This window comes from Carica papaya, chromosome 3, assembly GCF_054855325.1.
Source record: "Carica papaya isolate Zhongbai chromosome 3, ASM5485532v1, whole genome shotgun sequence".
Lineage (NCBI taxonomy): Eukaryota > Viridiplantae > Streptophyta > Magnoliopsida > Brassicales > Caricaceae > Carica > Carica papaya.
This window is the reverse complement of record NC_142311.1, coordinates 28,593,241-28,620,994: the sequence shown is the minus strand read 5'-3', so window position 1 is coordinate 28,620,994 and position 27,754 is coordinate 28,593,241. Positions and strand designations below refer to the sequence as shown.

At 41.4% G+C, this 27,754-nt stretch overlaps 16 pseudogenes; all 16 read right to left on the bottom strand.

The window, feature by feature from the left end:
- Positions 1 to 65: 65 nt before the first annotated feature.
- LOC148267646 (5S ribosomal RNA) lies at positions 66 to 184 on the bottom strand (annotated as a pseudogene).
- Positions 185 to 4,279: 4,095 nt separating this feature from the next.
- LOC148267645 (5S ribosomal RNA) lies at positions 4,280 to 4,398 on the bottom strand (annotated as a pseudogene).
- A 337-nt stretch (positions 4,399 to 4,735) lies between these two features.
- LOC148267644 (5S ribosomal RNA) lies at positions 4,736 to 4,854 on the bottom strand (annotated as a pseudogene).
- Positions 4,855 to 6,601: 1,747 nt separating this feature from the next.
- Positions 6,602 to 6,720, bottom strand: LOC148267643 (5S ribosomal RNA; annotated as a pseudogene).
- A 349-nt stretch (positions 6,721 to 7,069) lies between these two features.
- LOC148267642 (5S ribosomal RNA) lies at positions 7,070 to 7,188 on the bottom strand (annotated as a pseudogene).
- A 347-nt stretch (positions 7,189 to 7,535) lies between these two features.
- Positions 7,536 to 7,654, bottom strand: LOC148267641 (5S ribosomal RNA; annotated as a pseudogene).
- An 815-nt stretch (positions 7,655 to 8,469) lies between these two features.
- LOC148267640 (5S ribosomal RNA) lies at positions 8,470 to 8,588 on the bottom strand (annotated as a pseudogene).
- Positions 8,589 to 10,735: 2,147 nt separating this feature from the next.
- LOC148267639 (5S ribosomal RNA) lies at positions 10,736 to 10,854 on the bottom strand (annotated as a pseudogene).
- Positions 10,855 to 11,609: 755 nt separating this feature from the next.
- LOC148267638 (5S ribosomal RNA) lies at positions 11,610 to 11,728 on the bottom strand (annotated as a pseudogene).
- A 2,501-nt stretch (positions 11,729 to 14,229) lies between these two features.
- Positions 14,230 to 14,348, bottom strand: LOC148267637 (5S ribosomal RNA; annotated as a pseudogene).
- A 2,629-nt stretch (positions 14,349 to 16,977) lies between these two features.
- LOC148267636 (5S ribosomal RNA) lies at positions 16,978 to 17,095 on the bottom strand (annotated as a pseudogene).
- A 1,277-nt stretch (positions 17,096 to 18,372) lies between these two features.
- LOC148267635 (5S ribosomal RNA) lies at positions 18,373 to 18,491 on the bottom strand (annotated as a pseudogene).
- Positions 18,492 to 19,334: 843 nt separating this feature from the next.
- On the bottom strand, positions 19,335 to 19,453 carry LOC148267634 (5S ribosomal RNA; annotated as a pseudogene).
- Positions 19,454 to 20,069: 616 nt separating this feature from the next.
- LOC148267633 (5S ribosomal RNA) lies at positions 20,070 to 20,188 on the bottom strand (annotated as a pseudogene).
- Positions 20,189 to 20,393: 205 nt separating this feature from the next.
- LOC148267632 (5S ribosomal RNA) lies at positions 20,394 to 20,512 on the bottom strand (annotated as a pseudogene).
- Positions 20,513 to 20,718: 206 nt separating this feature from the next.
- LOC148267631 (5S ribosomal RNA) lies at positions 20,719 to 20,837 on the bottom strand (annotated as a pseudogene).
- Between the last annotated feature and the right edge of the window lie 6,917 nt (positions 20,838 to 27,754).

The window sequence follows — 27,754 nt, the reverse complement described above, 5'->3', positions numbered from 1 at the left end:
TGTGAATGAACTGGCGAACCATCACTCTAGTCCTGAAAAACATTTAACACCCATCTATAAAAAGAATGGTGCAACACAGGGACTTTCCAGGAGGTCACCCATCCTAGTACTACTCTCATCCAAGCATGCTTAACCGCGGAGTGCTGATGGGATCCGGTGAATTAGTGCTGGTATGATCGCACCCATTCACTTCGGCGCCATAAATACATATACCCCTTTTCCTTCCCTCCCCCCTCCCGTCATTTGTTTCGCTTTGCATGCACACCTCACCTCTATTTGTAGTTCTAATATCGAGGGAAATACCCCGTCGCCTCGACTCATGCCCATATGAACAGATCGCCCACCGCACCTCTATTTTCATTGTTTTACTATGTAAGATACTCATAATAACACTCTTATCACGTGATGAGTTTTAATTGAATGCACAAAAAATATTAAGAAAAATGCCCTGGCACCGTGACTCATGTCTGTAGATAAACCGATGGACCGTCGCTCCAGTCCTGGGTAATGTTTAGCGTCTTGTCTGCAAAAAGAAGAGTGCAACACGATAATTTCCTAGGAGGTCATCCTTCCTAGTATTACTCTCGCCCAAAAACGCTTAACTGCGGAGTTCTGGTGGGATCCAGTGAAAATGTGATTGTATGATCGCACCCATTCCATTTCGCTCTGCAAAGACATAGCCTCTTCTCCTTCCCTCCCACTTCCCGTCATTTTTTTTTGTTGTGCGTGCACCCCGCACCTCTTCTTCTAATTCTAATATCAATTGAAATACCATGGCGGCTTGACTCACGCTCAGATTAACGGTCTACTCACCGCACCTCGTTTTTCGTTGTTCTACTATGTAAAATGCTCATAATGAGACTCTTATAACGTGGTGGATTATAAATGAATGCACAAAAATTATTTAAGCAAAATTTCCTGACGCCGCGACTCACGTTTATAAATGAACTGATGGACCATGGTTCCGGTCGCGCATAATGTTTATTGCCACGTGTGCAAAAAAATAGATGCAACACGAGTACTTTCCAAGAGGTCAACCATCTTAGTACTACTCTCACCAAGGGACACTTAACTATAAAGTTCTTATGGGATTTGGTGCATTAGTGTTGGGATGATCGTACTCGTCTCATTCTGCGTTACAAATGCATGTGCCCCTTGTCCTTCCCTCCCCCATCCTGTCATTTGTTTCGCTGTACGCACACACCTCACCTCTGCTTCTAGTTCTAATATCAGCGAAATTCCTCAGTGCCTTGACTCATGCCCATATGAATGGATCACCCGCCGCACCTCTGGTTTTGTTGTTCTACTATGTCATATACTCGTAATAGTACTTTTATCATGTTATGAGCTTTAATTGAATGCACGAAAATATTAAGCAAAATGCTCTGACGTCGTGACTCACATTTGCGAATGAACCGGCAAACCATCACTCCGATCCTACGTAATGTTTAACACCTCGTCTGCAAAAAGAAGTGTACAACACGAGGACTTCTAAAGATGTCACCCATCCTCGTACTAATCTCGCCAAAAAATGCTTAATTGTGGAGTTCTGATGGGATCCGGTGAATTAGTGCTGGAATGATCGCATTTGTTCCATTTCGCACTGCAAATATATATACCCCTTCTCCTTCCCTCCCCCCTCCCATCATTGTTTTGGCTGTGGGTGAACCTCGCACCTCTGCTTCTAATTTTAATATCAAGCAAAATGCCCCGAGGACTCGACTCACGCCCATATGAACGGACCACTTGTCACACCTCGTTTTTCCTTGTTCTACTATGTAAGATGCTCATAATTAGACTCTTATAACGTGGTAGAATATAAGTGAATGCACAAAAAATATTAACCAAAATACCCTGACACCGCGACTCACATTTGCGAATGAACTGACGGACCTTAGTTCTGGTCGCGCGTAATGTTTATTTCCTTGTATGCAAAAAAATAGGTGCAACACGAAGACTCTCCAAGAGGTCAACCATCTTAGTACTATTCTCACTGAAGGACACTTAACTGTAAAGTTCTTATGGGATTCGGTGCATTAGTGCTGGTCTAATTGCGCCCGTCCCATTCCACGCTACAAATGCATGTGCCCGTTTTCTTCCCTCACCCCTCCCGTCATTTGTTTCGCTTTACATGCACACCTCATCTCTGTTTCTAGTTCTAATATCAAGAAAATGCTCCGGGGCCTCGACTCATACCCATATGAATGGGTCGCCCACCGCACCTCTGTTTTCGTTATACTACTATGTAAGATACTCGTAATAACACTCTTCTCATGTGATGGACTTTAATTGAAAGCACAAAAAATATTAAGCAAAATGCCCTGGTGCCTTGCCTTACGTTTGCGAATGAAACAGCAGACCATTGCTGTGGTTCTGCGTAACGTTTAACGCCCCGTCTACAAAAATAAGGGTGCAACATCATTAGGACTTTCTAGGAGGTCACCCATCCTAGTACTACTCTCGCCCAAGCATGCTTAACTATGGAGTTCTGATGGGATCTGGTGAATTATTGATGGTATGATCGAAACCGTTCTAGTTCGCACTACGAATACATATACCCCTTCTCCTTCCCTCTCCCCTCCTGCCATTTATTTCACTGTGCGCGCACACTTCACCTCAGCTTCTAGTTCTAATATCAGGCAAAATGCTCTGGTGCCTCGATCCATGCCCATATGAACGGATCGCCTGCTGCATCTTATTTTTTGTTGTTCTACTATCTAAGATACTAGTAATTACACTCTTATTACGTGATAGGCATTAATTAAATACGTGAAAAATATTAAGCAAAATGCTCCGACGCCATGACTCACATTTTCGAATGACCCGGCAGACCGTCGCTCCGATCCCACATAATGTTTAACGCCTCGTCTGTAAATAGAATGGTGCAACACGAGGACTTCCGAGCAAGTCATCAATCCTAGTACTACTCTCACCCGAGCACACTTAACTGCGGAGTTCCGATGGGATCTGGTGAACTAGTGTTGGTATGATTGCACCCATTCTAGTTTGTGCTGCAAATACATATGCCCTTTCTCCTTCCCTCTCCCCTCCCGTCATTTGTTTGGCTGTGCGTGCACCTCACCTCTACATTAAATTCTAGTATCTAGCGAAATGCCCTGACGCCTGGATTCATGCCCATATGAATGGATCGTGCCGCACCTCATTTTTTGTTGTTCAACTATTTAAGATGCTCACAAGGACACTCTTATCTGGTGATGGACTTTAATTGAATACACAAAAAATATTAAGCAAAATGCCACGATGCCGTGACTAACGTTTGCGAATGAACCAGCGGACCGTCACTCTAGTCCTAAAAAATGTTTAACACCCCGTCTGTAAAAAGAATGGTACAACACAAAAACTTCTAAGGAGGTCACCTATCCTAGTACTACTCTCGCCCAAGCACGCTTAACTGCAGAGTTCTGATGGGATCAGGTGAACTAGTTCTGGTATGATCTCAGTCGATCTAATTTACGCCCCAAAGACATATACCCCTTCTCCTTCCCTCTCCCTTCACATCATTTGTTTCGTTGTACGCGTACCTCATCTCTTATTCTAGTTCTAATATCAAGCGAAATGCCCTGGCACATCGACTCATGCCCATATGAACGGATTGCCCGCCGCACCTCATTTTTTGTTGTTCTATCATGTAAGATGCTCTAAATGACACTCTTATCATGTGATGGGCTTTAATTGAATGCAAAAAAAATATTAAGCAAAATGTCCTGGCGTCGTGACTCAAGATTGCAAATGAATTGGTGGACTATCGCTCCGGTCTTGCGTAACGTTTAACACTCCATCTATAAAAAAAAATGGTGAGCCACGAGGACTTCCTAAGAGGTCACTCATCCTAGTACTACTCTCGCCAAAGCACGCTTAATTGCAGAGTTCTGATGAGATCCAGTGAACTAGTGTTGGTATGATCGTACCTGTTCTGGTTTGCACCGTAAATACATATACCCCTTCTCCTTCACTCTCCCCTCCCATCATTTATTACTTTGTGCCCTCACCTCACCTCTTCTTCTAGTTTTAATATCAAGCGAAATGCTCTGGTACCTCGACTCATGCCAATATGAATGGGTCACCGGCCGCATCTCACTTTTCATTGTTCTACTATTTAAGATGCTCTCAATGACACTATTATCATGTGATGGGCTTTAATTGAATGCTAGAAAAATATTAAGCAAAATGCGCCGGTGCCATATCTCACATTTGCAAATGAATCAGTGGACCATCACTATGGTCCCGTTGAATGTTTAACACCCCGTCTGCAAAAAGAAGGGCGCAACACGAAAACTTCCTAGGAGATCACTCATCCTAGTACTACTCTTGCCCAAGCACACTTAACTGCGGAGTTCTGATGGAATTCGGTGAACTAGTGCTGGTATGATTGCACCCATTCAAGTTTGTGGTGCAAATACATATACCCCTTCTCCTCCACTCTCCCCTCCCATCATTTGTTTCACTGTGCGCTCACCTCACCTCTTCTTCTACTACTAATATCCAGCAAAATGCCCCAAAGTTTTGACTCATGCCCATATGAACGGATCGCCCGCCGCACCTCATTTTTTGTTGTTATACTATTTATGATGCTCACAATGACATTCTTATTAGGTGGTGGACTTTAATTGAATGTGAAAAAAAATGCCCCGACACCGTGACTCAAGTTTGCGAATGAACTGGCAGACCATCGCTCTAATCTTGCGTAATATTTAACACCTCGTCTGTAAAAAGAAGGGTGCAACACGAGGACTTATCAAGAGATCATCCACTATAGTACTAAACTCGCCCAAGCACGCTTAACTGCGGAGTTCTGATGGGATCCAGCAAACTAGTGCTTGTATGATCGCACCCATTCTAGTTTGCACTACAAATAAAAATACCCTTTCTCCTTCCCTCTCCACTCCCATTATTTGTTTCACAGTGCGCGCACCTCATCTCTTCTTCTAGTTCAAATATTAAGCGAAATGCCCTAGGGCTTCGACATATGTCCATATGAACGGATCACCCATCGCAACTCGTTTTTCGTTATTCTACTATTTAAGATACTCACAATGACACTCTTATCACGTGATGGGCTTTAATTAAATACGCAAAAAATATTAAGCAAAATGCCCCGGCACCGTAACTCACGTTTCTGAATGAACTGGCAAACCATCGCTCTGGTCCTGCGTAACATTTAACACATTGTCTGTAAAAAAAAGGGTGCAACACGAGGACTTCCCAGGAAGTCACCCACCCTAGACTACTCTCGCCTAAGCACGCTTAACTCTGGAATTTTGATGGGATCTGGTGAACTAGTGTTGGTATGATCGGATATGTTCTAGTATGCACCGCAAATACCTATACCCCTTCTCCTTCACTCTCCCCTCCCGTCATTTGTTTCTTTTTGCACGCACCTCACCTCTGCTTCTAGTTATAATATCAAGCAAAATGCCCCGATGCCTCGACTGATGCCTATATTAACGGATCACCCACTGCACCTCGTTTTTCGTTATTCTAGTATTTAAGCTGCTTGCAATGACACTCTCATCACGTGATTGACTTTAAATGAATGCGCAAACAATATTAAGAAAAATGCACCAGTGCCGTGACTCACATTTGCCAATGAACCGCGAACCATCGCTCCTGTCCCGCATAACATTTAACACCCCATCTGCAAAAAGAATTGTGCACCACGAGGACTTCCCAGGAGGTCACCCATTCTAGTACTAGTCTTGTCCAAGCACTCTTAACTGCGAAGTTTTAATTAGATCTAGTGAACTAGTGCTGGTATGATCGCACCTTTTCTAGTTTGCACTGCAAATAGATATACCCCTTCCCCTTCACTCTACCCTCCCGTCATTTGTTTCTTTGTGCGCGAACCTCACCTCTGCTTCTAGTTCTAATATCAAGCGAAATGCCCCGGTGCCTCGACTCATGCCCATATGAATGGATCACCTGCCGCACCTCATTTTTCTTTGTTCTACAATTTAAGATGCTCGCAATGACACTCTTATCACGTAATGGACTTTAATTGAATGCACAAAAAATATTAAACAAAATGCCCCGGTGCCGTCACTCACATTTGCGATTGAATTGGTGGACCATCGCTCTGGTCCTGCATAACGTCTAACACCCCGTCTACAAAATAAAGGGTGCAACACAAAGACTTCTTAGGAGGTCACCCATCCTAGTACTAAAATCGCCCAAGCATGCATAACTGCGGAGTTCTGAAGGGATCCGATGAACTAATGCTGGTATGATCCAACCCGTTTTAGTTTGCGCCGCAAATACATATACCTCTTCTCCTTCACTCTCCCCTCCCGTCATTTGTTTCTTTGAGTGCGCACCTCACCTCTACTTCTAGTTCTAATATTAAGAGAAATGCCCTAGTGCCTCGATCCATGCCCATATGAACGGATCACCCACCGCACCTCATTTTTCGTTGTTCTACTATTTAAGATGCTCATAATGACACTCTGATCTCGTGATGGGTTTTAATTGAATGCGCAAAAAATATCATGCAAAAGGCCCCGGCGCCGTGACTCACGTTTGCGATTGAACCGGTGGACCATCACTCCGGTCCTGCATAACGTTTAACCCCCCGTCTGCAAAATGAAGGGTACAACACGAAGACTTCCTAGGAGGTCACCCATCTTAGTACTACACTTGCCCAAGCACATTTAACTGCAGAGTTCTGATGGGATCCGGTGAAATAATGCTAGTATGATCGCACCCGTTCTGATTTACGCTGCAAATACATATACCCTTTCTCCTTCATTCTCTCCTCCTGTCGTTTTTTTGTCTGAGTGCGCACCTCACCTCTGCTTCTAGTTCTAATATCAACTGAAATGGCCCAACACCTCGACTCATGCCCATATAAACGGATTGCCAGCCACGCCTCATTTTTCGTTGTTCTACTATTTAAAATTCTCGCAGTGACACTCTCATCACGTGTTGGACTTTAATTGAATGCACACAAAAATATTAAGCAAATTGCCCCGGTGCCGTGACTCACGTTTATGAATAAATCGGGGGACCATCGCTCTAGTCCCGCATAACGTTTAACGCTCTGTCTGTAAATAGAAGGGTGCAAGACGAGAACTTCCCAAGAGGTCACCCATCCTAGTACTACTCTCGCCCAAGCATGCTTAGTTGCAGAGTTCTAATGGGATCTGGTGAAGTAGTACTAGTATGATCGCACCCTTTTCTGTTTGTGGCGAAAACAAATATTCACCTTCTCCTTCCCATTCCCCTCCTGTCATTTTTTTTGCTGTGCGCGCACCTCACCTCTCTTCTAGTTCTAATATCAAGCGAAATGTCCCGGTGCCTCGACTCATGCCCATATGAACGGATCGCCCGCCTTACCTCGATTTTCGTTATTCTTCTAATTAAGATGCTCGCAATGACACTCTTATCATGAGATGGACTTTAATTAAGTGCACAAAAAATATTAAGCAAAATGCCCCGGTGCCGTGACTCACATTTGCGAATGAACCGGCAGACCGTCACTCCAGTCCTGCGTAACGTTTAACACCCTGTCTGCAAAAAGAAGGGTGCAACATGAAGACTTCCCAGGAGGTCGCCCATCCTAGTACTACTCTCGCCCAAGCACACTTGACTGCAGAGTTCTGATGGGATCCGGTGAACTAGTGCTCGTATGATCGCACTCGTTCTAGTTTGCGCAATAAATACATATACCCCTTCTACTTATTTCTCCCCTCCTGTCATTTATTTCTCTTTGCGTGCACCTCGTCTCTACTTCTAGTTCTAATATTAAGCAAAATGCCCCGGTGCCTCGACTCATGCTCATATGAACGGAATGCCCGCCGTACCTTGTTTTTTGTTATTATGCTATATAAGATGCTCGTAATGAGACTCTTATAACGTGGTGGACTATAAATGAATGCACGAGAAATATTAAGTAAAATGTCCTGACACCAAGACTCACTTTTTTGAATGAACCGGTGGACCGTCTCTCCGGTCCCGCATAACGTTTAACGCCCCATCTGCAGAAAGAATGTGCAACACGAGAACTTCCCAGGAGGTCACGTATCCTAGTACTACTCTCGCCCAAAAAACACTTGACTACGGAGTTCTGATGGGATCCAGTGAACTAGTGTTGGTAGGATCGCAACCGTTCTGGTTTGTGCCGCAAATACATATACCCCTTTCCCTTCCCTCTCCCTTCCCATAATTTATTTTGCTGTGCGCGCAACTCACCTCTGATTCTAGTTCTAATATCGAGCGAAATACTCCGGCACCTCGACTATTGTTTATATGAACGGAACACCCGCCACACCTTTTTATTTATTATTTTACTATGTAAGATGCTCGCAATAACACTCTCAACACGTGATAGGCTTTAATTGAATGCACGAAAAATATTAAACCAAATGTTCCGGCTCCGTGACTCAGGTTTGCAAATGAACCGGCGGATCGTCGCTCCGATCACGGGTAACATTTAACGCTGCATCGACAAAAAGAAGGGTGCAACACGAGTACTTCCCAAGAGGTCACCCATCTTAGTAATACTCTCGCCCAAGCACGCTCGACTGCGGAGTTCTAATGGGATCCAGTGAACTAATGCTGGTATGATCGCACCCCTTCTAATTTGCGCCGCAAAGACATATACCATTTCTCCTTCCCTCTCCCTTCCCGTCATTTGTTTTGTTGTGTGCGCAACTCACCTTTACTTCTAGTTCTAATATCGAGCAAAATGTCTTGACACCTTGACTCATGCCCATATGAACGGATTGCCCGCCGCACCTCATTTTTTGTTGTTCTACTATTTAAGATGCTTGCATTGACACTCTCATCACGAGATGGGCTTTAATTGAATGCACGAAAAATATTAAACAAAATGCCCCGACACTGTGACTCATGCTTGCGAATTAACCGGCGTACCGTCGCTCCAGTCCCAGGTAACATTAGCGCCCCGTCTACAAAAAGAAGGGTACAACACGAGTGCTTCCCAAGAGGTTACCCATTGTAATACTACTCTCTCCCAAGCACGCTTAATTGCAGAGTTCTAATGGATCCAGTGAACTAGTACTGGTATGATAACACCCTTTCTTGTTTGCGCCGCAAATACATATGCCCATTCTCCTTCCCTCTCCCCTCCCGTCATTTATTTCATTATGCGCGCACCTAACCTCTACTTCTAGTTCTAATATCAAGCGAAATGCTCCGTCGCTTCTACTCATACCCATATGAACGGATCGTCTGCCACACCTCGTTTTTTGTTATTCTACTATTTAAGATGCTTGTAATAATACTCCTATCACGTGATGGGCTTTAATTGAATGTACGAAAAATATTAAGCAAAATGCCCCGACGCCGAGAGCAATGTTTAACGCCCTGTTTGTAAAAAGAAGGGTACAACACGAGGACTTCCCAGGAAGTCTCCCATCCTAATACTACTCTCGCCCAAAATGCTTAACTGTGGAGTTCTGATGGGATTCAGAGAATTAGTGCTGGTATGATTGAACCTATTCTATTTTGCGTTGTAAATACATATACCCCTTCTCCTTCCCTCCCCCTTCCCATCATTTTCTTCACTGTGCGCACAACCTGCACCTCTTCTTCTAAATATAATATCAAGCAAAATGCCCCGACGGCTCGACTCATGCCCAGAGGAACGGACCGCCCACTGCACCTCGTTTTTCGTTGTTCTACTATGTAAAATACTTGTAATGAGATTTTTATAACGTGGTGGACTATAAATGAATGCACAAAAAATATTAAGTAAAATGCCCTGACGTCGTGACTCACGTTTGCAAATAAACCAACGGACCATGGTTTTGGTGGCGCGTAAGGTTTATTGCCTCGTGCGCAAAAAGAAGGGTGCAACACGAGGACTTTCTAAGAGGTCAACCATCTTAGTACGACTCTCACCCAAAAACGCTTAACTGTGGAGTTTGATTGGATCCCATGAATTAGTGCTAGTATGATCGCACCCATTCCATGTCGCGCTACAAATACATATACCCCTTCTCCTTCCCTCCCCACTCCCATCATTTTTCTCACTGTGCGCGCACCCCGCACCTCTGCTTCTAGTTCTAATATCAAACAAAATGTCCTGGCGGCTTGACTCACGCCCAGATGAAATGAATGCATGAAAAAATTTAAGCAAAATGCACTGACACCACGACTCACGTTTGCGAATGAACCGACGAACTGTGGTTCTGGTCGCGCGTAATGTTTAATGCGTCATGTGCAAAAAAGCAGGTGTAACACGAGGACTTTTCAAGAGGTCAACAATCTTAGTACTACTCTCACCAGAGGACACTTAACTGCAGAGTTCTTATGGGATTCGGTGCATGAGTGCTGGTCTGATCACACCCGTCCCATTCCCTGCTACAAATCCATGTGCCCCTTCTCGTGCTGGTCTGATCACACCCGTCCTATTATGTGCTACAAATACATGTGCCCCTTCTCCTTCCCTCCCCCCTCCCATTATTTATTTTGCTATACGCGCACCCCTCACCTCTACTTCTAGTTCTAATATCAAGCGAAATGCTCCGGTGCCTCGACTCATGCCCATATGAATAGATCGCTTGCCACACTTCTATTTTCGTTGTTCTACTATATAAGATATTTGTAATAACAATCTTATCACGTGATGGGGTTTAATTGAATGCACAAAAAATATAAGGCAAAATACCCCAGCGCCGTGACTCATGTTTGTGAATGAACCGACAAACAGTTGCTCCGATCTCGTGCAACGTTTAACGCCCCGTCTGCAAAAAGAAGGGTACAACACGAGGACTTCCCAGGAAGTCACCCATCCTAGTACTACTCTCGCCCAAAAATGCTTAACTACAGAGTTTTGATGGGATTCAGTGAATTAATGTCGGTATGATCGCACGTATTCTATTTCGCACTGCAAATACATATACCCCTTCTCCTTCCCTCCCCCTCCTATCATTTTTTTAATTGTGCGTGCACCCTGCACCTCTGCTTCTAATTCTAATATCAAGCGAAATGCCCTGGCAGCTCGACTCATGCCCAGATGAACAGACCGTCCGCCGCACCTCGTTTTTTATTATTCTACTATGTAACATGCTCGTAATGACATTCTTATCACGTGGTGGACTATAAATGAATGGCACCAAGACTCACGCCAACGAATGAACAAGTGGATTGCGTCTCTGGTCATGCGTAATGCTTAATGCTCCATCTGAAAAAAGATAGGTGCAACACAAGGATTTAATGGGATTCAAAGGACACTTACCTATAGAGTTCTTATGAGATTCAGTGCATTAGTGCTGGACTGATCGTGCCCGTTCCATTCCCCGCTATAAATACATGTGCCCCTTCGTCTTCCTTCCCCCCTCCGATCATTTGTATCACTATACACGCACACCTCATCTCTGTTTCTAGTTTAAATATCAAGCAAAATGCCCCGGCCATGCCCAGATGGACGGATCGCCTGTCGCACCTCTGATTTCATTGTTCTACTATGTAAGATACTCGTAATAACACTTTATCACATGGTGGTATATAATTGAATGCATGAATAATATTAAGCAAAATGCTCCGGCCCTGTGACTCACGTTTGCGAACGAACCAGTGGACTGTCGCTCTAGTCCCGCGTAACGTTTAACACCCCGTTTGTAAAAATAAGGATGCAACACGAGGACTTCCTAAGAGGTCACCCATCCTAGTACTATTCCCGCCCAAGCACACTTAACTGTGGAATTTTGATCGGATCGAGTGAATTAGTGCTGGTATGATCACACCAATTTTAGTTTGTATACCCCTTCTACTTTACTCTCTCTTCCCGTCATTTGTTTCACTGTGCGCGTACCTCACCTCTGTTTCTAGTTCTAATATCAACCAAAATGCCCCAGTGCCTTGACTCATGCCTATATGAACTGAATGCCCGCTACACCTGTATTTTTGTTGTCTTACTATGTAAGATGCGCTTGACTCACGTCCAGATGAATGGATCGCTAGCTACACCTCTGTTTTCGTTGTTCTACTTTGTAAGATACTCGTAAGAATAATTTTATTATGTGGTGGATTATAAATGAATGCACAAAAAATATTAACAAAGATATCCCAGTGCTGCGACTCACATTTGCGAATGAACCTGTAGACTATGGATCCAGTCCTACATAACATTTACTGCCCCGTCTGCAAAAAGATGGGTACAACACGAGGCCTTTCAAGGTGGTCACCCATCCAAGTACTACTATTGTCCAAGCATGCTTAACTACGAAGTTCTGATGGGTTTTTATTAATTAGTGCTTGTATGGTTGCATCACTTTCATTCCGCACTGCAAATACATATACCCCTTCTCCTTCCCTCACCCCTCCCGTCATTTGTTTTACTGTGCGCGCACACCACATCTCTGTTTCTAGTTCTAACATATAATGAAATGCCCCAGCGCCTCAACTAATACCGAGATGAACGTACTGCCCGCCGCACCTCCGCACCTCTATTTTTGTTGTTCTAGTAAGTAAGATACTTGTAATAATACTCTTATCTTGTAATGTAATATAAATGAATACAAGAAAAATATTAAGGAAAATACCCCGACGCCGCGACTCATGAAAGCGAATGAACTAGTGGACTGTATCTCCCGTCGCGCATAATGTTTAACTCACAGTTTGCAAAAAGACGACTGCAACAAGAGGACTTTCCAGGAGGTCACCCATCCTAGTACTACTCTCACCCAAGCACGCTTAACTACGAAATTCGATGGGATCTGATGCATTAGTGCTGGTATGATCACACCTATTCCATTCCACGCTACAAATACATATACCACTTCTCCTTCCCTCTCCCCTCCCGTCATTTATTTTGTTGTGCGAGCACACTGCACCTCTGTTTCCAGTTCTAATATCAAGTGAAATGCCCAAGTGTCTCGACTCATGCCCAGATGAACAGACTGCCCGCCACAACTCTATTTTCGTTATTCTACTATGTAAGATACTCGTAATGACATTTTTATCTCGTGATGGACTATAAATGAATGCATGAAAAATATTAAGTAAAATGTCCCAGCACCGCGACTCACACTAGCGGACTGAGGCTCCGGTCACGCGTAACATTTAACGCCTCGTCAATAAAAAGATGGGTGGAACACGAGGACTTCGCAAGGGGTCACACATCCTAGTACTGCCTTCACCAGAACACGCTTAACTGTGAAGTTCGATAGGATCCAGTGCATTAGTGTTGGTATGATCGCACCCCTTCCATTCTGTGCTGCAAATATATATACCCCTTCTCCTTCCCTCCCCCCTCCCGTCCTTTGTTTCGTGGTGCGTGCACACTACACCTCTGTTTTTAATTCTAATTTCAAGTGAAATATTCAGGTACCTCGACTCACGCCTAGATAAATGGGCACCCATGCAAGTACTACTCTCGCCAAAGCACCCTCAACTACGGAGTTCGATGGGATCCAGTGCATTAGTGCTAGTATGATCGCATCTCTTCTATTTTGTGCTACAAATACATATACCCCTTCTCCCTCCCTCCCTCCCTGTTATTTGTTTCACTATGCGCGAACACCGCACCTCTGTTTATAGTTCTAATATAGAGCAAAATGCTTTGGCGCCTCGACCCATGCCCAGATGAACGGACTACCCGCTACTCCTCGTTTTTTGTTATTCTACTATGTAAGATGCTCGTAATGACACTATTATCACGTGGTGAACTATAAATGAATGCACGAAAAATATTAAGAAAAATGTCTCGGCGTTGCGACTCATTCCGGGGGATAATTGCTCTGATCGCGCATAATTTTTAACGTCCCGTCACCAAAAAGACTAGGGGAGCACGAGGACTTTCTAGGAGGCCACCTATCCTAGTACTACTTCCGCCCAAGCACACTTAACTATGAAATTCGATGGGATCAAGTACATTAGTGCAGGTATGATCGCACCCCTTCCATTCCACGCTGCAAGTATATATACCCCTTCTCCTTCCCTCCCTTATCCCGTAATTTGTTTCGTTGTGCGCACACACCACACCTCTGTTTATAGTTCTAATATCAAGCAAAATACCCCAGCACCTCGACTCATGCCCAGATGAACGGATCGCCCGCCGCACCTCATTTTTCATTGTTATACTATTTAAGATACTTGTAATGACACTCTTATCACGTGGTGGAATATAAATGAATACACAAAAAATATTAACAAAGATATCCCGGTGCCACGACTCACGTTTGCGAATGAACCTACAGACCATGGATCCGGTCCTATGTAACGTTTATTGCCTCATCTGCAAAAAGACGGGTACAACACGAGGCCTTTTCAGGAGGTCACCCATCAAAGTACTACTCTCGCCCAAGCACGCTTAACTGCAGAGTTCTGATGGGATCTTGTGAATTAGTACTAGTATGATTGCACCACTTCCATTCCGCGCTGCAAATACATATACCCCTTCTCCTTCCCTCACCCCTCCCCTCATTTATTTTACTGTTCTCATACACCACACCTTTGCTTCTAATTCTAATATATAGCGAAATGCCCCAGTGCTTCAACTAACACCCAGATGAACGTATCGCTTGCTGCACCTCTATTTTTGTTGTTATACTAAGTAAGATACTCCTAATAATACTCTTATCTTTTAATGGAATATAAATGAATACACGAAAAATATTAAGCAAAATGCTCCGACGCCGCGACTCATGCAGGCGAATGAACTAGTTTACCGTATCTCCCATTGTGCATAATGTTTAAGACCCCATCTGCAAAAAAGACGACTGCAACAAGAGGAATTCCTAGGACATCACCTATCCTAGTACTACTCTCGCCCAAGCATGCTTAACTACGAAGTTCGATGGGATCCGATGCATTAGTGCTAGTATGATCGCACCCCTTCTATTCTGTGCTGCAAATACATATACCACTTCTCCTTCCCTCTCCCCTCCCCTCATTTATTTTGTTGTGCGCGCACACCGCACCTCTGTTTCTAGTTCTAATATCAAGGGAAATGCCCAAACGTCTTGACTCATGCCCAGATGAATAGACCTTCCGCCACAACTCTATTTTCGTTGTTTTACTATGTAAGATACTCGTAATGACATTCTTATCTCGTGATGGACTATAAATGAATGCATAAAAAATATTAAGCAAAATGTCCCAACGCCGCGACTCACACTAGCAGACTGTGACTCCGATCACGCGTAACATTTAACGCCCCATCCATAAAAAGACGAGTGGAACACGAGGACTTCGCAGGAGGTCACCCATCCTAGTACTGCTTTCACCAGAGCACGCTTAACTATTGAGTTCGACAGGATCGGGTGCATTAGTGTTGGTATGATCGCACCCCTTCCATTCCATGCTGCAAATACATATACCCCTTCTCCTTCCCTCCCCCCTCCCGTCATTTGTTTCGCTGTGCATGCACACTACACCCCTATTTCTAATTCTAATATCAAGCGAAATGTCGGGGCACCTCGGCTCACGACTAGATAAACGGACCGCCTACCTTACCTCATTTTTTATTGTTCTACTATGTGAGATGCTCGTAATGACACTCTTATCATGCGGTGGACTATAAATGAATGCATAAAAAATATTAAGCAAAATATTCTGGCGCCGCAACTCACGTCGACGGACTATGGCTCCTATCGTGCATAACATTTAACACCCCATCCGCAAAAAGACGGGCGCAACATGAGGACTTCCCAGAAGGTCACCCATCCTATTATTACTCTAGCCAAAGCACGTTCAACTACGGAGTTCAATGGGATCCGGTGCATTGGTGCTAGTATGATCGCACCTCTTCTATTTTGCGTTGCAAATACATATACCCCTTCTCCCTCCCTCCCCCACTGTTATTTGTCTCGTTATGCACAAACACTACACATCTACTTATAGTTCTAATATAAAGCAAAATGCTCTGGTGCCTCGACTCACGCCCAGATGAACGAACTACCCGCTGCACCTCATTTTTCATTATTCTACTATGTAAGATGCTCGTAATGACACTCTTATCACGTGGCGAACTATAAATAAATGCACAAAAAATATTAAGCAAAATATCTCAGCGTCGCGACTTACTCCGGGGGGCAATGGCTCTAATCGCCTATAATATTTAACGTCCCGTCAGTAAAAAGACGAGTGGAACAAGAGGACTTTTCAAGAGGTCACCCATCCTAGTACTACTTCCACCCAAGCACACTTAACTACGAAATTCGATGCGATCCAGTGCATTAGTGCAGGTATGATCGCACCCCTTTCATTTCACGCTTCAACTACATATACCCCTTCTTCTTCCCTCCCCCCTCCCGTTATTTGTTTCGTTGTGCGCACACACAATACCTCTGTTTCTAGTTCTAATATCAAGCAAAATACTCCGGTGCCTCGACTCACGCCTAAATGAACGGATCGCTCGCCGCACCTCATTTTTCGTTGTTATACTATGTAAGATACTCGTAATGACACTCTTATCATGTGGTGGACTATAAATGAATGCATGAAAAATATTAAGTAAAATTTTCAGGCCCCGCAACTCACACCGGCAGACTGTGGCTATGATCGCGCTTAACATTTAACACTCCGTCTACAAAAAGACAGGTTCAACACGAGAACTTTTCAGGAGCACACCCAGCCTAGAACTAATCTCGCCCATGCACGCTTGACTACAAAGTTCTGATGGGATTTTGTGCATTACTGTTTGTATGATCGCAACTGTCCCATTCCCCACTGCAAATACATATAGTCGTTCTCCTTCCCTCCCCCCTCCCATCATTTATTTCCCTGTGCGAGCATACCGCATCTCTCCTTCTAGTTCTAATATAGAGCGAAATGCCAAGTCGCTTCGACTCACGCCCAGAAGAACGGAGGCTTGCTGTGCCTCTTTTTTCGTTGTTCAACTGTGTAAGACTCTGGTAATGAGACTCTTATCACGTGGTGGACAATAAATAAATGTACGTAAAATATTAAGCAAAATATTTCAATGTCGCTACTCATGCCGGCGGACTGTGGCTCTAATCACGCGTAACGTTTGACGCCCCGTCTGCAAAAAGATGGGTACAACACGAGAACTTTCCAAGAGGTCACCCATCCTAGTACTGCTCTCGCACAAGCACGCTTAATTATGGAGTTCGATGGGATCCGGTGTATTAGTGATAGCATGATTGCACCCCTTCCATTCCGCACTGCAAATACATATACTCCTTCTCCTTCCCTCCCCCCACCCATCATTTTTTTTGCTGTGCGCGCACACCGCACCTCTATTTATAGTTATAATATCAAGCAAAATGTCCCAACGCCTCGACTCACGCCCAGAAGAAAGGACTACCTGTCATACCTCATTTTTCTTTATTCTAATATGTAAGATGCTCGTAATGACACTCTTATCACGTGGTTGACTATAAATGAATGCTCGAAAAAATAGTAAGCAAAATTTTCTGGCGACGTGACTCACGCTAGAGAATTGTGGCTTCAATCACGTGTATCATTTTACACACCGTTTACAAAAAGATAGTGCAACACGAAGACTTCTCAGGAGGTTATCGATCCTAGTACTACTCTAACCCAAGCATGCTTAACTGCATAGTTCGATGGGATCTGATGCATTAGTGTTGGTATGATCGCACCCCTTCCATTCTGCATTGCAAATACATATACCCCTTCTCCTTTCCTCCTATCTTCTGTCATTTTTTTTGCTGTGTGCGCACACTGCATCTCTGTTTCTAGTTCTAATATCAAGAAAAATGCCCCAATGCCTCGACTCATGCCCAGATTAAAGGACCACCCGCCACACCTTTTTTTTTCGTTGTTCTACTATGTAAGGTGCTCGTAATGACTCTCTTATTACATGGTGGACTATAAATTAGTGCACACAAAAAAATAAGCAAAATGCCCGGGCGAGGTGACTCACATCGGCAAATGAACCAGCAGACTATGGCTCCGGATGCGCATAACGTTTAACGCTCTGTCAGCAAAAACACGGGTGCAACACGAGCACTTCTCAGGAGGTCACTCATCCTAGTACTACTCTCGCCCAAACACACTTAATTGTAGAGTTATGATGGCATATGATGCATTAGTGCTAGTATGATCCCACCCGTCCTATTCTGCACTTCAAATACATATACCCCTTCTCTTTCCCTCCGCCCTCCCATCATTTGTTTTACTCTGCGTAGACACCGCACCTCTACTTCTAGTCGTAATATCAAGCAAAATGCCTCGTTGCCTCGACTCACGCTTAGATGAACGGACTGCCCGCCGCACCTCTGTCTTGGTTGTTCTATTATTTAAGATACTTGTAATGAGACTTTTATCACGTGGTGGACTACAAATGAATGCATGAAAAATATTAAGAAAAATGCTCTAGTGCTGCGACTCATGACGGCGAATGAACCGGCGTACCATGTCTCGGGTTACATGTAATATTTAACACCTCGCCCACAAAAAAGACAAGTGCAACATGAGGACTTCCCAAGAGGTCACCCATCCTAGTACTATTCTCACCCAAGCATAATTAACTACGGAGTTCTGATGGGATCCGGTGCATTAGTGCTGGTATGATCGCACCCGTTTTATTTTACACTGCAAATACATAGACTCCTCCTTCCCTCCCCCCTCCCGTCATTTGTTTCCTTGTGCGTGCACCTCTACTTCTCGTTCTAATATCAAGTAAAATGCGCTAGTGCTTTGACTCACATTTGCGAATAAACCAGCGGATCATAGTTCCAGTCGAAGCGTAACGTCGAACGACCCATCCGAAAAAAAAATAGTTGCAACACAAGGACTTCCCAAGAGGTCACCACTCCTAGTACTACACTCCCCCAACCACACTTAAGTCGCAGTTCTGATAGGATCTGGCACATTAATGCTGGTATAATCGCACCCGTTTCATTTCGTGTTACAAATACATACACTCCTTCTCCTTCCCTCCCCCCTCCCGTCATTTGTTTCCATGTGCGTGCATACTCAACCTCTCCTTCTCGTTCTAATATCAAGTAAAATGTCCCGACGCCTTGACTCACATTTGCGAATAAACCAACAGATCATATTTATAGTCGCATAACGTCGAATGCCCCATCTGCAAAAAAATGGGCCCAACACGAGGACATCCCAAGAGGTCACCCATCCTAGTACTACTCTCACCCAAGCACACTGAAATGCAGAGTTTTGATGGGATACGGTGCATTAGTGCTGTATGATCCCACCCGTTTCACTCCGCGCTACAAATACATACACTTCCTCTCCTTCCCTCCCCCTTCCGTCATTTGTTTCCTTGTGCGTGCACGCTCCACCTCTACTTCTCATTCGAATATCAAGTAAAATACTTTGGTGCCTTCACTTACATTTGCGAATAAACCAGCGGACCATAGTTCCAGCCGCGCGTAACGGAGATCGCCCAATCTGCAAAAAAATCAGTGCAACATGAGAACTTCCCAGAAGGTCACCCATCCTAGTACTACTCTCGCCCAAGCACACTTAACTACGGAGTTCATATGGGATCCGGTGCATAGGTGCTGGTATAATTGTATGATCGAACCCGTTCCATATTGCGCTGCAAATACATACACTCCCTCTCTTTTCCCCTCACCTCTCGTAATTTGTTTCCCTGTCCGTACACACTGCACCTCTGCTTATCGTTCTAGTGTCAAGTAAAATACCCAGGCACCTTGACTCAAATTTGCGAATAAACCAGTGGACCATAGTTTTAGTCGCGCGTAACATCGATCACCCAATCTGTAAGAAAATCGGTGCAACAGGAGAACTTCCATGGAGGTCGCCCATCCTAGTACTACACTCTCCCAAGTGCACTTAACTGCGAAGTTCTGATGGGATCCAGTGCATTAGTGCTAGTATGATCGTACCTATTTCATTTCGCGCCAAACACACTTAACTGAGAAGTTCTAATGGGATCCGGTGCATTAGTGCTGGTATGATTGCACCCGTTTCATATTGCGTTGCAAATACATATACTCCTTCCCCTTCCCTTCCCCTCCCGTCATTTATTTTCTTGTGTGTGCACACTGCACCTCTGCTTCTCGTTTTAATATCAAGTAAAATATCCCGACACCTTGACTCACATTTGCGAATAAATCAATGGACCATAGTTCCAATCGCGCGTTACGTCGATCATCCAATCTGCAAAAAAATTGGTGCAACAGGAGAACTTCCTTGGAAGTCGCCCATCATCGTACTACTCTCTCCCAAGCACACTTAACTACGAAGTTCTGACAGGATCCGGTGCATTAGCGCTGGTATGATCGCACCCATTTCATACAGGGCTACGAATACATACACTCTTTCTCCTTCCCTCCCCTCTCCTGTCATTTGTTTCTTTGTGCGTGTACATTGCACCACTACTTCTCGTTCTAATATAAAGTAAAATGCCCCGGCATCTTGACTCACATTTGCGAATAAACAAGCAGACCATAGTTCCAATCGCGCGTAATGTCAAATGCCCCATCTGCAAAAAAAGGGTACAACACAAGGACTTCCCAGGAGGTCACCGATCTTAGTACTGCTCTCGCTCAAGCACACTTAACTGCGGAGTTCTGATGGGATCCGGGGCATTAGTGCTGGTATGATTGCACCCATTTCATCCCGCGCTGTAAATACATAAACTCCTTCTCCTTCCCAACCCCCTCCCGTCATTTGTTTCCTTATGCGTGCACACTTCACCTCTGCTTCTCATTTTAATATCAATTAAAATACCCCAGCACCTTTACTCACGTTTGCGAATAAACCAGCAGACCATAGTTGCAGTTGCGCATAAAGTCAAATGCCTCATCTGTAAAAAAATGAGTGCAACACGAAAACTTCCCTAGAGGTCACCCAACTTAGTACTACTCTCGCCCAAGTACACTTAACTGCGGAGTTCTAATGGGATCCGGTGCATTAGTGCTGGAATGATCGCACTCCATTCATTTCGCGCTGCAAATACATACACTCCCTCACTTTCCCTCCCCCTCCCATCATTTGTTTCCTTGTGCGTGCACACTGCACCTTTGCTTCTTGTTCTAATATCAAGTAAAATACCCCGACACCTTGACTCACATTTGCAAATAAACCAGCAGACCATACTTCCAGTCGAGCGTAACGTCGAATGCCCCATCTGCAAAAAAATGGGTGCAACATGAGGACTTCCCAAGAGGTCACCCATCCTAGTACTACTCTCGCACAAGTACACTTAACTGCGGAGTTATGATGGAAAAGTGCATTAGTGCTGGTACGATCACACCCATTTCATTTCACGCTGTAAATACATACACTCCTTTTCCTTCCCTCCCCCCTCCCGTCATTTATTTCCTTGTGCGTGTACACTGCACCTCTACTTCTCATTCTAATATCAAGTAAAATGCCCTAGGGCTTTGACTCACATTTGCGAATAAACCAAGGGACCATAGTTACAGTCGCGCATAAAGTTGAATGCCCCATAAAGTTGATCGCACTCCTTTCATTCCGCACTACAAATACATACACTCCCTCTTCTTCTCTCCCCCTCCCGTCATTTGTTTCCTTGTGCGTGCACACTGCACCTCTGCTTCTCGTTCTAATATTAAGTAAAATACCCCGAAATCTTGACTCAAATTTACAAATAAACCAGTGGACCATACTTTCGGTCGAGTGTAACGTCGAATGCCCGATCTGTAAAAAAATGGGTGCAACACGAGGACTTCCTAGGAGGTCACTCATCCTAGTACTACTCCGCACAAATACACTTAACTGTGAAGTTATGATGGAAAAGTGCATTAGTGCTGGTATGATCACACTCATTTCATTTCACGCTGTAAATACATACACTCCTTTTCCTTCCCTCCCCCCTCCCGCCATTTGTTTCCTTGTGCGTGTACACTGCACCTCTGCTTCTCATTCTAATATCAAGTAAAATACCCCAGGGCCTTGACTCACATTTGCGAATAAACCAGCAGACCATAGTTACAGTCGTGCATAAAGTTGAATGCCCCATAAAGTTTATCGCACTTCTTTCATTCCGGTCTACAATTACATACACTCCCTCTCCTTCCCTCCCCCTCCCGTCATTTGTTTCCTTGTGTGTGCATACTGTACCTTTGCTTCTCGTTCTAATATCAAGTAAAATACCCTGACACCTTGACTCACATTTGCAAATAAACTAGCGGACCATACTTTCGGTCGAGCGTAACGTCGAATGCCCCATCTGTAAAAAAATGGGTGCAACATGAGGACTTCCTAGGAGGTTACTCATCCTAGTACTACTCCCGCACAAGTACACTTAACTGCGGAGTTATGATGGAAAAGTGTATTACTGCTGGTATGATCACACCCATTTCATTTCACGCTGTAAATACATACACTCCTTCTCCTCCCCTCCCCCCTCCCGTCATTTATTTCCATGTGCGTGCACACTGTACCTCTGCTTCTCATTCTAATATCAAGAATATTTTGCTTTGATGTTCGGCCCCATATCTTGGCTTGAATAATATTGTTTTTACATATTTGAAAAGCATCAAAATTTGCTACTGTGCGTGACTCTTATCCTTGCCCAAGGCTAAGTTGTTTGGGGTAGGACCCAAGCTTCGCCCAAGGCTTATTTCTGGGTTGACGACTCTTTTCACAAACTCTTCTTCTTTTCATGTTGTTTTTGCTCATTTCATCCTTATATCCTTTACTACAACAAAACATAAAAAATTATTTGGATTAGATAACGCACCATCAAGTTTAATAACCTAAAAGTGGGTGATAATGATGTTGTTTTTAGGTACTATCAAACTCCCCCACATTTATCTTATTCTCGCCCACCAGTACTACACAATACACTCCATCAATCCCCATCTCTTCACCTTTAACTCATTTACTCTCAATCATTTCATCACACCTCGTATGTTACACCTCAACCCTCAAGTTGCAAGAATAACCATCAACTAGTAATTTATGGGATTGAGTTTCATGGAACCACACAAATAAGTAACCACTTTGACAACATCCAAACATGACATGAGAGAGTTTTGCAAATTTAGCACACAAAAATTTCATTGAGGGGAATTGCCAATACCTAGTAGAACAACCACCAAACCTATCTAGATATAAGGATTTATGTAATTGGTTCATGCTAAAAATAGAAAAGCTTGAGCACCTTTGCTTGCTTGAAATGTCACCAACCTTATGACATAAGGGCAAACATTTATGGTGAATGCACCCGGTTACTCAGTTGGTCACTAGTTTGTAGTGGCTATTAGTGCTACTCGTAATCATTTAACTAGAGAAGTAGATTATTATTTGTTCTCTCTTCTTGTTTTTCCTTTGATTATGAGTGCATTTTATGCTTTATCTCACACTTTTACCCCAATAGTTTTTAAAATTGAGTGTATTTTACATCCTACTCATGACATGATAGGTAGTTTGATTTATTAATTTAAAGCACACAATTTTGGACAAGTTTTAGAGGAGTTCTTTTGAGTATTGATATTCACCTAAAAATAAAGAAAATTAATTAATTTTTTTTAATAGGCAACTCTCAAACAAGCCATGTTCAATATATAATCAAAGATAACCATCTATAGTGTGAAAAGATAAAAAATAAGCTACAGCTCCTAGGAGATGTTTATAAGTGCAAATCAACTTTTGAATGCCTCATTAGAGTTGTTTAAAAATAATGGAGATAGTTGTGAAGATTGGAGTAGAAAAAAAATTATTGGAGGTGCATGTGTGGTGTGGCAAAAATTAAGCAAGGTCTAAATACCAAGAATGTGATGCTAAAAAGAAAAACTAGCTACCTAAGATGCAAAATGTAGAATGCCTCTCCCCCATACTTAAACTACACATTATCCCTAATGTGATGCAAATAATGAAAAATAAAAATAAATTGACAGATTAACTCCTTGGGTTTCTTGACTTGGAGGTGGGATACATTGGGAAACATCACATTTTGAGAACCAACAAATGTGTTGCCAGGTGATATAAGTCTTAGGGCAAGGCTTATGTGGGGAATGACACACAGCCATGTTAGGCATGCACACGACCGTATTTTTCTTGGGATTCTACTGATTTCCTTGTTGTAGACACATCACAATCGTGTTTAGCAAGCACACAATCATGTCTCCCTCATAAAAAACGCTTTTGTGGTAGCACACGGTCATGTCCACCTTGGAGATTCCGAAGCACTTGCAACATTGGGGAGCGAATGATGTAGTACGTAACCACAAAAGGAAATGGAATAGGTAGAGAGTTTAATCATTTTTAGCTAGGCCATTATATGACCCTTCTATCAAATACTTTTTTCTGAGGAAAACAATCAACTTGAAAATTTATTTCTTGTAACTCCTAAGAAAAATGTTCTTAAAATTGATCATAATGTTGCATATTATTATTGCAAGCTTTTCAATTCCTCGAGGGGTTCTAGACAAGCTTGAATATCTATTTATGAGCCTCCAACAATACGGATCATCTGTTTGTTTAAATTTGACATATAATTGTTTATTTACTATTTTTTTAATAAAATTTGATAAATAAATTCAATAAGCTTAGTTTAAGAATATTAGATTGAATTATTAAGAAGATGTAAGAGTTCAATATTAGTCGTCCGATCAAAAGAAATTTTTTTTTAAAGAGTGATAAGATGTTACACAACAAAGATAGTTTTTAGTGATAGATAAGACTTTAGAGTCACTTCAAAAGAATTTTGAGAAAATTTCTTCTTCTTGTTTTACCATTTATATAGGATACACTAATTTTTTAGGCTGAGACGATCTTTAACCATGTACCATTCTTTGGTAGCGGCTTACTACCAATCTATTTTATCATTTTATTTTTTTTCTCTCAAAAAAATGTAATGATCTCATTTTTGTAGTACTTAAGAATTATGTGTATTACGAAAAACATCCAATTCTTTAATAAACCATTATTTTTTAGGAAATAATATCTATATATATTTAAAAGAAAGTTAATAGTATATCACTAGTTTTTACTAAATCATTTTCTTTATTTCATTTAAGGATTTTAGTAAAATTCTCTTAAATAATAGGATTGTGATAAACAAAAAATAAATTCAAGGATACCTTACACTTCTTTTAAATATACTTTATAAATATAAATATGCGTACTTAAACAACATGTAACATTATTGTTAGAGAATTTTTGAAATAGAAAAAAGAATATACATATATACATATATATATATATCCTTTATTGTCCTTTAGTTCTTCTCTCATTAATTCTAAAGAGTTGTCTTTCTCTTCTCTTAAACCTAAATTTCAAACACAAATTTTCAAGTCTAATCATGATCCATCATACAGCAACAAGCACTTTTGATAAGAGCATCTAATGCATGGCCACCACAAAACTTGAACAAACGACAACTAATTAGAGAGTCTTGTAATCCACTACCTCCACGCCAGAGCCTCGCCAGATGATGCCACTAGTATTGTAGGGATTTATGTATTATGTGGTCGAAGATAGCACGTGCATCCAGATTTTAATTAAAAGTGGTGATCAAGCTCGGGCCGTTAATCAAAAAACATGATCATGCAGTCTGGAGTTTACGTATAATTGACATAAAGTCTAAAAGATGTAACTTTTAATATGCATAATCATTAAGCCAAAGTGATAATTATGGGAGACTAGGGCTGTGTATTCTACATATAATAAATGCATGTGTGAAACTTACAGTCCCTATAGCGACACTTGTAGTAACCAAAGGAGACACAAAAGGTGCATTCTATAGTTTGGATCTATTGTACACCCTCTGCAAGTTTTGTGACTTACCCTTTCTCAATCAACATCACAGTTTATCTTTTAGAAACATATATATACACATTATTTTGCATAACATGTAGTGAATTTACACATAAATATATACATATGCAACAAAAATAATGATAGAGATTTACCTCTCATAATGCCAATTAGGGCACCCTCCATCTTTTATTAGCCAAAACATCATGGTAGAGCCTGTAATCACTAGTATCGTTGAGGTAAAATCGCCGGTCTTTTTTACACCTTGTGCAGGTAATGAACTTGTCCCAATGGAACAACTGCTTTCCACTAATGAGTCTTGATCTGTTGTTAAGGTTTACAACAAGCTTGTAGTATTTGATTTTGTACTTTTATACAAATAGGAGATCTTTTAGGTATTCCTTCTCTCCATAAAAGTCACGGGACAAATATAAAATTGAATGATTTATTGCTTCTATACAAATAGGATATCTTATACGAATTTCTTGTACATATAAAAGTCGTGCAACAAATGAGAGATACTTAAACAAGCAAAGTAAGTGACACTGTTATAAAAATAATCAGTATCTTAATAGTAGTTTTTTTATCACAAGACTTAACATTTTGGAATAGTACACATTGAATTGATAATTGCAGTGCCACCAATCCGACCTACTTAATATTAATAGATAATTCCATCTTTTTTTTATATATAAATATTTATATACATCATTTATACATAATTTAAGGAAAACTTGATGCTAAAAATTAGTTTTAAGGCTTAAAAATAAGGTGAAAATGAAGAGACAGCATAATGTGAGAAAAAACATGTTAACTATGAGCTAAGAGAAAGAGAAAACAAATTGATTATTTGAATAGAAAAAACTTTCAAGAAAGATGAAATTTTCATTTTTAAGCTCTAATAGACCATGTGGTGGAATAATTTTTTATGTATAATTATCTTTTAAAATTTGGTACAAGGTAAGTAATAAGTTAAAGCAAACTCAAAAAACCTACAAATGTATCACATTAATTAAACTTACAAGATCAGTAATAGAACTAATAAAACTAATAAAATCAAAATTCATAAGCATTTTATATAAATTAAGTAAAATATCAATTAAGTATAATAAAATCACATCTCAAATAGACAAGGATTCTTTATTTAAGAAATCACATTTTAAAATAGTCATAATTCTTTATTTAATTTAAATAGTTTATGATTTTTTATTTCAGTTCAAAGATTTTATAAATTATAGTATAAAATAAGAGTTACATTTTTCATAGCCTATATAAAATAATCAATCCTATACAATTATTCTCTTTTTACATTGTAATTATTCTTCAATAATTACTTAGTCCCTTCATTGATGTGAAGAGGAAGTATCATGGAAAGTTGGTTACCTTCTCTATATATTTTATATTATTATCGTTATCGACTTATATTTTTATATTACACTATACTTTGAGTAGGATGTTAAATGACATTTCAAAATTTTCATTAACAATTAGATCATGTTTTTAAGGTTAATTACTAACCAATCTTTATATATTGGTAAATAAATACATGATTTAAAGTAGAGATATTGCATTAAAATAACTAATCACATTATTGTAAAGTACAATTGATGTTTTTGTGTATGTGACTTTTTACCTTATGCGTGGTTATAAACTTCTATAATTATCTCAATAGAATTGTCTTTTTTAACTTTTTAAAAAATAGATGACGAATAAGTTCTTTAACGCATGCATTTAAATTCAAAAATTAATTTTAAAATAGTTGACAACCATAGAATTAATCAAATTAATGTTTCTAATTATTTTATATATATTAAGTAAAGTATCACATAAATATAATAAAATAGCATCTCAAATTGTGATGGATTTGTCATTTAAGTTCAAGATTTCAAAAAATGAAACCACTTTCTAAATAGCCATAGATTCTTTCTTTAAGTTCAAAGATTTTATAAGTTATAGTATGATAAAATCTACATTTTTCATAGTATATATAAAATATTCAATCGTATGTCATTTATCCTCCCATCACAATTCAATTGTTCGTCAATTAAACTTACTCTTCTTAACTGGTGTAACAAAGAAGTATAGCAAGAAGTTGGTTTTACAAATCCAACATAACCTCTCAAGT